Source organism: Zophobas morio, unplaced genomic scaffold, assembly GCF_036711695.1.
Source record: "Zophobas morio isolate AGI-343-1 ecotype UQ-CSIRO unplaced genomic scaffold, CSIRO_AGI_Zmor_V1 ptg000029l, whole genome shotgun sequence".
Classification (NCBI taxonomy): Eukaryota; Metazoa; Arthropoda; class Insecta; order Coleoptera; family Tenebrionidae; genus Zophobas; species Zophobas morio.
Genome location: NW_026972134.1, coordinates 332121 through 343514, shown reverse-complemented (window position 1 = coordinate 343514; position 11394 = coordinate 332121). Strand labels below are relative to the sequence as shown.

Sequence of the window (11394 nt, the reverse complement as noted above, 5' to 3'; positions counted from 1 at the left end):
GTCAATTGATCCGTGAATGAGCATGAACAGGGCGTGAAAAGCAGGGGTTCTAGTAGGGTATAGTCCTGCTTATGTTCTGATTACGCGTATGCCACTTTTATTTAACATGTTCTAATAAAATTCATTTGGAGTTACAATTAACGATGCTTTACAAATATTCCATTTAAAAGTATAACACACCAAAGTTGTATTTTTTTGAAGTACATGTTTTTACAGATTTACATTCTGTGTGAAGAAGGATTTTATGATCAACAGTTTTCAGGATATTTACATGTTTATGGAAAAAAGTGGTTACATTTAAAAACTCTTCAGGTCCCTATTATATTTAAAGCTTTCGTTTGATAATAATAGATTTCCTGATGTTTAATTGTTCATCGTAAGTGTTTTTACTTCCTGAGCGTAAGCGAAGGAAGTGTTGTAATCGAGTCCATCGGACGAATGATCACTTTTTTTTTAATTATAGTTAGAAAGGGCATTCATTCCTCGTCGAAGGCAAAATTTATCCTGAAGAAGTTATAACAACACCCAGTTAGAGATGGTTCATTTAAGTTCAGCATGGTGAGTCATCAGTAGTGTAACATGCACACTGCAGAAGAGGGTGTTTTTTTTAACTTTTTTTTGTGATTTCCTTTATATTTTTCGTGAAAAGTTGCAAATCTTAATTTTTTGCGTGTATAATACTGTGAATTTTTTTTATTTGTAAAATGCACGAATGCTTTACGCAATTTTACAGCTGTGTTCTTAGAGTGAACGATGTCTACTCGTATACGTGAAACAAATCTAGAACATTTAAAAACTAAAAGCATAAAAAACGCGATGAAGTCGAGTAAGTGACACTAATAAATAATAATAAAAAACTTTCTAGGATTTACATTCGAATTGAATTTATTGGAGAATAGACGAAAGTTCGTTAAAATTTGTTTTATGTTTAAAATTTGGAACATCTGCGATGGGGGTGACCACGTAAACTCCGTTTATGTAAATGTTCCGCAGTGTCCATGTCAGTTCCTTTGTTGTATTTAAATTTTTATTCTATTTTAGAATCATAATCTTGTTTATAAGCACCCAAATGCGGGCATAAATTGGCCTTTATGGTACAATTCAGTCAAAAATTAATTTACATTAATTAATTATTCAAATAAGCTTCGATATTCAATTTTTTTTTTTAAGTTGGGAAATAGTACATTATGGAACTAGTGGATGAAGTTGAATTTCAACGGCGAGAGTGATTTTTTCACACGAGCGAGTGCAACGAGCGAGTGCGAAAAAGAAACTCGAGCCGTTGAAATTTCTTCATCCGCGAGTTGCATATACTATTTTTTCTAAGAAATTAGGAAATAAATGTTTGTTTATGGTAGGTATTTTATTTTTGAAATACATTAACTGTAATAGAACAATTTGTGCAATTATCACCAATAATATTTACACTTTTATCGTAAGTATTATTTGAACTTGTATCTTTGTTTAAACTTAGTTGGCTGCTTCCTGTATCAATAACTGCACTTGTATCAGATTCGAAAATGCCGCATTGGCAGCATTCAAAATTTCTTCAGAAACTTCGTCAGTCTCACTCATGTTCATTGTTTTCACTTGTGTAAACTAGCAGTATTAAACGTCAAACACTAACGGGTCGTCCAGCCTAGGCGTCATGATTTTCGAAGCGCGCGAAGCGGACGGTGCGGTCGGTGCAGGCGATACGCGACACGTTTCGCTAGCTGCGAAACGCTCAGGCTGGACGACCCGTTAAAATCGTAGACGGCCGAGTATTTTTCCACTAGAGGGTGAAATGAAATTTCATCCACTGCCAGCGATGGGAAAATGACAAACTTCAACCTTAATGAGTAGAAAAATAATATTAAGGGTTGTGATTCTGTCATCTTTTTACTTGTCTATTTTAGCGTCCATAATTTCCACTTGTTCGTTCATTTCTTCTGTTTTTGCAACCATTGTCTCATCTCTTGCGCCCATTTCTTCGTTCATTTCTTTATTTCTTGTGTCCACCTGTGCGGCATAGCCGTGATGTGCTGTACTTGTTTCTCCATTTTTACAACTTGAGCTGTAGTATCAACAGACATCAGTCTTCAGAATTCTTATCCAGTCTGCTCGTAAATCATCATAAAACGACTTATTAAAATCGGCATGGGTAAAACTCAACAGTGTACCTATTCTTCAGTAATACAAATTTATACGACTAACTATCCAGCGAAAATATTCTAATTCAACTTAATTCAAACTAATTAATCGACTCCTGGATTAGACTAGACTAGTTTGCTTCCAACACTGTTCCCTATTTAAACAGCGGTAGGCTTCTTCTGGAAAGATCGTGAATGCCGTTTTCGAGGTTGTTCTGGACTCTGCTATCGAGACATCCGGCACCACATCCAGGCGTCGCCTTCACCGATGATGAATTAATGAGTCACCGTACATTCTAGAAATCCATAGGCGTCGCACCGGGGCGACGTAGGGGTGGGTTACTTCGTAACAATATTATTTCCTGCCCATACATAATGTAGTATATTCAGTGTGATAACCCAAACATCCCGCCTTAAATTGACATGTGAAAAACAAATTGAAAACCCGCGAAAAATTTAAAAATTCAACATTTGGCCTTGGCTGTGATCATCTAACAAAATGGAACCCTACGCATGGTACAATCTCTAGTACAAGTAAACATGGTATGGACATGCGCATGTTGTCATGACGTCAGGTGGCTGTTCGATAAGCGTGTGAAATTGAAATCTACATTTAAAACTGGTTAACTATGTATAGCTGCTATTTTAGAATATATGTATGACCTACGCATAAAAGTAAATTATTTAGAAATTTAGCAAAGGTTTTTTTCTGTTAAAACATTATTTGTGACAATGTCATCCCCCTGCCTAATAAATTCCGATAGTACCGGCATTTTTATTACCTTTCGCCATTGTCGTTTTTATATTTTTACTTCATGACTGCTTTTACGTTCAAAACCATGGATTTTAGATGGTGCCAAAGCCTGCAGACTTTTTAGTAATGATACAACGTATGTACGCATAATACATATTACAAACAAATTAATATTTGACAACTGTCAAATTGTGGCTGTCTCTCGAAAACCATTCATTCCACGTGACGTCACGCAGTTGGTGCGCAGAAAAAGCTCGATTTGGTTCGCGGGATGTCCACCATGTTTACTTGTACCAGTGACTATATATAGTATTATATAGTCACTGCTTGTAAGATGTCTCAAGGTTGGAAAAGTACCGCTAATAAATAAAACACAAAACTTATGGAGGTCACAAAATTATTTCGCATTGTGGGAGCAATACTCACGTAACTCAAAAACAGCATGTTTTGAGTAATGATGCTTTAAAATTCCCAAGTTTTTATACATTACTAGCTGACCCCGTGAACTTCGTTTCACCCACAACTTAATTTTGAATCTGCAAACCGAATGCTTTGAAATCTTGCAGATGTTTTAAACATCTGATAAGCATAATAAATTTTTATTCAAAATAATACTTCCTCCAAAAAATTGATGACGTCAGCCCAAAATTTTGCCAAATGAATCCTTTTTAAAATATCCAAAATAGGATGAGACTATACTTGTGATTTATCATTTTTATCATTCCATTCATATTTTTTAGTTTTGCTTATAGGGGGTGTCTAAAAAAAAATTAATCACTGAGTCAGTTTATTTTATTGATTGAATCAAGAATTGCAAAACTAAATTTTTAGATTTATTGCAGACGTTTTGAAGTTACTGTTTGACATTGTACGTTTTTAATTAAAATATATCTGTTTATCAAGCCCAAAAACTTGATGACGTCATCTCAAGATTTTGCCGAATAAATCCTACCTAAAATGTGCAAAATATCATCAGTATATTTTCGTAAATTTATCATTGCATTCATATTTTTTAGATTTGCTTTTACAGTGACAAAAAAATGTATGGATCAGTCAATTTATTTTAGAAAATAACTCAAGAGTTGCAGAAATGACATAATTAATATAATTCATAATGTTTAAATATGATAACTATTAATATGTGATAATTAAACCGAAAACCATTTTCCTAAGAACACGAGGTTAGCAAAAACAAATTAGTTTGTTTAAACATTGTTAAATTAACCCCGAACATGTACAATTTCTGAGCGAAGATATGAAAAATAATTTTTGCAATCTCATCGTGACGTACGATGACGCCACTGTCACGTCAGCCACCTGATAAAAGGTCACATTTTTCGGTCCTCTGCGTTTAGTTTTGATTTCGGTTTGGTGGCAGCAACATCAGAATCCGTTTTGGCTTAAAAGTAGGGCTCTTTTCACGAATTTCTAATTTATATATTTAAATATTAGTGAAAATGTGTTGTATTAGTACTGTGAACACGAACGAAAATGGATATTTTTTCGAAAAGGACCGAAAACAGGGTAAGTTCGAGTTCAGTTTTAATTTATCGGATTCTGTGATTCGTTCACTCGACAATATTTAAATTTTGGGAAAATTTTCGAAACGATTGAAATCGGTTGATCAAAGCTATACATTTTCACGACATAAATAAATAAATTTTAAACATAATTAATATCATTTATAATGTTTAAATATGATAAGCATCAATGTATGATAATTAAACCGAAACCCGTTGTCCTACAAGCCCGAAATTATTAAAAACAAATCAATTTGTTTAAACAATGTTAAATTATCCCCGAAAATGTGCATTTTCCCGGCCAAAATATGAAAAATAAATTTTGCAATCTCATCGTGACGTACGATGACGTCAATGTCACCTGAGCTACTTGTATAAAGGTCACGTGTTTCGGCCCTTTGTGTTCAGTTTTAATTTCTGTTTGATGGCGGCAAGATCGTCGCTTCATTTCGGCGTAAAAGTGGAGCGTTTTAGCGAATTTCTAGTTTATTATTAATACATATTACGGAAAATATGTTGTGTTAGTGCTGTGAACACGAACGAAAATGGATATTTTTCCGAAAAGGACCGAAAACAGGGTAAGTACGACTTCAGTTTTAATTTATCGGATTCCGTGATTCCGTTTGGTCGACAATGTTTACATTTTGGATAAATTTTCGAAACGATTGAAGTTGGTGGGTCAAAGCTATACATTTTCGCGATATAATTAAATAAAATTTAAACATAATTAATACAATTCATAATGTTCAAATATGATAACTATCAATATATGATAATTAAACCGAAATCCGTTTTCCTAAGAACACGAGGTTAGTAAAAACAAATTAGTTTGTTTAAACGTTGTTAAATTAACCCCGAAAATGTACAATTTCTGATCTAAAATATGAAAAATAATTTTTGCAATCTCATCGTGACGTACGATGATGTCACTGTCACGTGAGCTACCTGATACAAGGTCAATTTTTCCATCTTCTGTGTTTAGTTTTGATTCCGGTCTGGTAGCAGCAACATTGGAGCTTCGTTTTGGGTTAAAAGTAGCACGTGTTCGCGAATTTCTAATTTATTGTTAATAAATATTAGCGAAAATATTTTGTGCTAAGTGCTGTGAACACGAAGGAAAGTGGATATTTTTCCAAAAATGCCCGATTTTTTTTTAAATATGTTGTTAATAACATGCATTCAGGACTGATAAAGTACGGCTTTGGAATATACAAAGTGCAGCGTTCATAATTCACAAAATACCGTATGCATCATTTGTAAACTACGGCGTCCAAATTTACAAAATACGGTGTTCTTCACCCATGCTATCAAACCCTAGTCCTCTCTTTTAATGGCAAGACGCACTCCAGACCTCCTCGTATTGTTTGGTTCTTGCTGGGCAACAGCAACGAGCGAGCACAGTCATCGCTCTTTGTTGGCAAACGTGGAGAAATTTGTATATTGTAACTTTTGTAATTGAAGCATTTTGTACTGTATATTGTATGTGTTACTAACTTAACTTGGGTCTTGCCAATTTAGCTCCAGTGGTGCAAATGCTTTGTTTTCACGGTGCATTTGCTTGGGTTTTAATTTTGCAACAGTGCATTCTTTGGTTCCGAGACTGAATTCTCCATGTCGTCAGACGCTCTGGCCTGGGGGGGTTCTGTTGGCCCTTAGACGCTGGGTCATCATTCTAAACGGATGAGGTCAGTCGGCCCTGTATCTATGCGGCTGCGTTCTCCCTTGGGCGTGTGACCGCTGCGACCTACAGATTTCGTTTCGAGTTCCATCGGTGTGCTTGCTTGGGTATTAATTTTGCAACAGTGCATTCTTTGGTTCCGGGTTTGAATTCTCCATGTCGTCAGACGCGTTGGCCTGGGGAGGTTCTTTTGGCCCTTAGACGCTGGGTTGCATCGTTCTTTGAGAATGAGGTAAGACGATCTTGGATTTATGCGGCTGCGTTCTCCCTTGGGCGTGTGAGCGCTGCGACCAATAGATTTTGTCCCAAGTTCCATCGGTGTGCTTGCTTGGGTTTTCATTTTGCAACATTCTCAATTTTTGGTGCAATTTCTTCCGGTGGTGTATTGGGTACTAACTTTGCATTTGTATTGTATCTGAATTGTATCTGTATCTGTAGTGTATTCTGTATTGTAGCTAGATTGTAGGTACCTGTATTGTATTTCCGTTGTATTGTACTGTATACCGTTCTATCCCTCATTAACAATTCCTAGCCCTCTCCTTTCCTAGCGAGATCTGCTGCATACCTTCCCGTGGTTTTTGCTGAGCATCAACTATCGAGGACAGAAAATTCAAATTCAAAACCAGCAAAGTTTCACAAAAATCATGAAAATCGCTCGTTGGTGGCCAACGTAGAGCAAAAGAGACTTTTGTAACTCAACTAACTTTGTTAACTCTATATTCTTAAGGAAAAAAAAATATATTACATTTAATTTATCATTTATAAGGACAAATAGTCATTTGCCAGGCCGATGCTCATTTTTAGATTAAATGCTCACAAAACGCGTAAATGTTCAATTTGTGTCCGGGGAGATACAATGTTTGCAAGTAGATACACAGTACATCGGGTAGATGCTCAGGTATATAAGAGTAATAATGAAGTAGGTACTTCGTACTTCGAATATGAGTATCTACTCAGTTTTATTCATACCGTCCAATGTCTCGCTTCAATGTTTGATTATGATGTTGATTATGAGCACAACGCTGATCAACTTCCGTATCCGAATTACCCTTGAAATAAATCATCGCGATTTGCACCTTAGGTAGTTCGTAGCACATTTGACTGACTTCGTGGACTTATGTCAGCTTGTCGTCTTCTCGGCATTGTAATGAACTTCATAAAACGACACAGAATTATTTTCACAGTCAATCAAATCTGTAAATTTTGTCTTGAGAATTTTAAAATTTTGAAACTTCAAATTAAATCCTCGAATAACGTTAAAGTTTGAAGTTTTGTCGAAACCAACAAAGTGAACAATGGGTAAATAGAATGGCAGATCAAAATTAATAAGACACTTTCGCAATGTGTAACTAAATTCACTTTAACTAAGACTTTTCTTAAAATAAACGACGTTTTTTTTTTACGAAAAAACAAAGAACGATTTGAAATGTAGTAATACTTTTTTCACAATCGCACAGAAGAAATAGTTTTGTATGACACGTCAGTTAGGTGACAGGTCCGTCAGGAACGTCAACTATTCAAATTCATTTGAAGTGGCGATTCCCATGCAAAATTTTTAAAATTTTTTTATCTTTTAGCCGTCTTATTTTTTATAAATTTTCCGTTTATACTTACATATACTAAAACTACATTAACTTTTTTATGCATTAATGATAAATTTAAGAATTGGGCAAATTTTGACTTAACGTGAGTATTGCTCTCACAGTGCGATTTATTCCTCCGCCGACAAAAAAAAATTAAAAAAAAAGATGCGTGCGAGGGTGACTCGTGACTTGCCCTCAGGCTGCCCAGAGGGGACCGAATCGCAATCGCTTTTCAATTCCAAAAAAAAAAATTATTGAACTTTGTATGAAATTTAAATGAAATCAAATTAAACGTTCTGAACTTCTGAATCAATGGAAATATTTGAATATCACAAATTTGATAAAAACAAATCAAAATCTGGATTAAAGTAACTGGAGGCAAATACACAAGTTATTATAGACGTGTGGCGGCAAATTTAAAATTAGGGCAGTCAACAAGGGGACAACAAAAATACCCATAGGGGCGTGCTATCACAAGCGGAGTTTGGGACTCCCGGTTGGACTGTTCTCCCCCACAACGGTGATTCTATCTATCGCAAGCACTGCCGCAAAGCTATTCTCTATTTCGGACAAGCCGTACGTGCAGGCCGTTACGATCGCAAACTCGCAGTTGGGTCCCGGCTATGGGGTAGAAGCCGACAGCGTTACGTCATCTCGATCGCCCCTGAATTCTATTCTAACCTGCATCTTTTATACAGATGGCGCGATAAATTCCGCCAGCTCGACTAGTAACCGCGCACTCCGCTTCTGCCACGTTTTTCTGTGTACCTCAATTCCATTTTCAATGTTCAATTTCTTATAACTCTGATATTAACGACAACTGAACAAGTGTTAAAGTTTCAAAAAGAGCAATAAACAACATTTAAATTCGCCATACAATCTTGTGAGATTTTAAACAACAAGTAATTCTTATGTTAAATTAAAATTGGATATCAGATAATTTATACGATGGAAACATCCATCAACAAAATATTTACAAACCAAAAATTAACAAACATTTATGAAAACAAAGATCTGGTGTGAAATAAACTTGTGCAAATAAAAATATTACGTGAGGTTAAAACTGTAAAGCATGGAAATTTATGTTCAATTAAAATTATACAACAAAGAAAATTACTGAGGTTAAAATTGTGAGATAGAGAAATATTGTCTGAGGTGAAAAATTGCAAAGCTAACAAATTTACATGAGATTAATATTTGCCACACTTTATCAACGGTTGAAACAAAGAGTTTACATTATGTTAAAATATGACATAATCCAAGTGGTTGGTTACTTAAATAATTAACTTTGAGAGTTTATCGTGAACTGGTTACCCCAACAAAACACATAATAAATAAACACAAACATATCCAGTCATCATTGAGAGGAAAAAGCGTTTCGGTGATGTAAATTTTAGCGTTGCGAGGAAATGCCTCGGTGATGTAATGATCATAACGATGATAACTGCTAAAGGGAAGAAATTATTTTAACCCCCCGCTAGTTCATTTTATTATGCATTGCGTTAATTTAACTGCTGTTAATGAACTATTAGCAATCTTGTGTGAGAAATTAAAAAGTATTATTCTGTATTAGCATCCAGAAATCTCTGACTAAGTGAATTTCATGAAATCTCCTACTAAATATCTGTCTAAGAAAATCTAATGTCTGTTAAATTGTCTGAGAACCAGTTAACGATTAAAGTCCTAACCTGATCGGTGAATTAACAAACAATAAAACAAATTTACAGCACGTATAGCGTCGGTCGAAAATTAGCACTTTTTCCGATTAGAAAGCCGCAAGAATTAGCTGCGCGTGTTGGGGAAAACTGGGCGTCGTCGTTACCATTAATTTTCATTAAACAAAGTGTAGTAAGCCGTTTCGAACCAAATTTCCGCGCGCCGAACTTCTAGTAAGAAAAGGGGTAGAAATGGAAAGAAACGAAAACCACTAAGAGGGAGATGCGCAGAAGGGTCGTGTTTGAGAAAGGTGAGTCGCGACCAGTTTTGACTTGGTCTTTATTTCGAGTAGACGTCAGGTAGGTGCTCTCTGTGTTTTTTTCAAGTCTCTGTGCTTTGTCTGTTTTCTGTTTTAGTGGCGATTCCTCCTATGTTTTCCACGTGATTCCGTGTGTGCCACATACGCGGCCTGACGCTACAAAATGGCGGCGCTTCCGGATGACGCCGTGGTCGTAAATTTTCGTACTAACCTTTTCAACATAATTCCAATCCGTTTTAGTAGGGCTTTTCAGGGAATTACGTTAGCAAGGGCAGTTTTATTTAGCGAATGTGATGCGGAAAGTTTTGATGGCAATTTTCGAGTTATTATTTTGCGTTGCATAATTTCAGCACGTGTGACTAAAGTAAATTCAAACGTAATCTGAACAAGTGAATCTTGAGTTTATTGTAAACTCTAATTCTGGAAAATTCCATGTAGTTTTCAAATATTCAATAAAAAAAAAATAGAAAGAAGAAAGTGGTAGGGTGCAGAGTAGGGGGTGTTAACCGGGGAATTTCAAGGGCGTCTTTTGTGAATTTTTGTATTAATCATTGGGGATTTGTTGTTGACCGAAAACATTGTCGATGAATTTGAAACTATGTTTTTTGTGTACTCCGTCCTGCCCTAAGGTGGTGAGAGAAACACCGGGGCTATGAACTTTTATGATTGCCTATGTCTTATTTATTTTGCATATTTTATGTGTTATTTTGTTTATTTCGTATGTGTTTTTATTTATGTGTATTTTGTTTGGGGATGTGTTGGGGGGGGGGGGTGTTGTGTTTGTTTGTTTGTTTGTTTGTTTGTTTGTTTAATTCGGTCAACGACGTAACTTTGCCCAGATCATTTGCAGTTGTAACTTCTTTGTTCAATATCAGACAAACACTTTAATAAAATCCGTAACTTCTTTGTTAACATCAGATAAATTCTTTGATAAAATCAGCGACGTAAATGTAGCTTAATTTAATAAAATCATTGCTAAAATGTCAATAATATAATCTCTTTCAAACTTCTTATTGTTGAAAATCATTAAACATAAATAATTTCTCATTTCATTTTCTTGTTGTATAAGATTGTTGATCACACATGCATAATTTAATCCCATTTAAATTTCTTTGTTATTAAAAAAAAGGTGTTGATGGAGTGTGGCCAATTAAAATTTGTTTATTGCTTGTCTGCAATCCAAATACTCAATTTGATAGCGCTAGATAACTCGGGGGTTGTATGGCGTGGACGCGGTGGCGTCGACGTCTCCGTGCGGGTGTTTACGGGTCTTGCTAGACTTCCGGCCTTAGCGGACTCGGAGTTTACTGAGCTACCTTATTTGCGAGGGGTAGGAAGATCAACCTACAGCATGCGGGTGCGTAAGACCACGTGCGTGAAGTGGTGAGGTAGGACTATGTGGGCCTTCACGGGAAGTGCGGCTGTCGCCCTGCACCCGCTGTGCGCCCCCATCTTGTTTGTAGAGACCACATTGTCATAATGTCTGGAACGTTGCCATCCATTTACTTTGCCGAGAGTTCCGCGACTTTTAATTTTGTTTATTGTTGTTCTCGTGAGGTTGCTAATATTTTGTTATGTTCTCAGGTTCTAACGAAAATAGAGGTTTTTTTTCTCTGAGGAATAAATTCTTTAGGGTCTTCTGGAGTCCTAGGCCAAGGTCCTTGAGTCCTTATTGGACTTATTTCTCATAGTTTTTTTTACTTATATATAAGTTTTTTAAATCCGTCACTCTTCCCGCTCCGCAGTGCGTCA

At 35.9% G+C, this 11394-nt stretch overlaps 1 protein-coding gene across 1 annotated transcript in view; it reads left to right on the top strand.

The window, feature by feature from the left end:
- LOC135137692 (uncharacterized protein K02A2.6-like) overlaps window positions 1-11394 on the top strand; it is a 197924-nt gene that overhangs the window by 17304 nt on the left and 169226 nt on the right. The window lies entirely within an intron of this gene.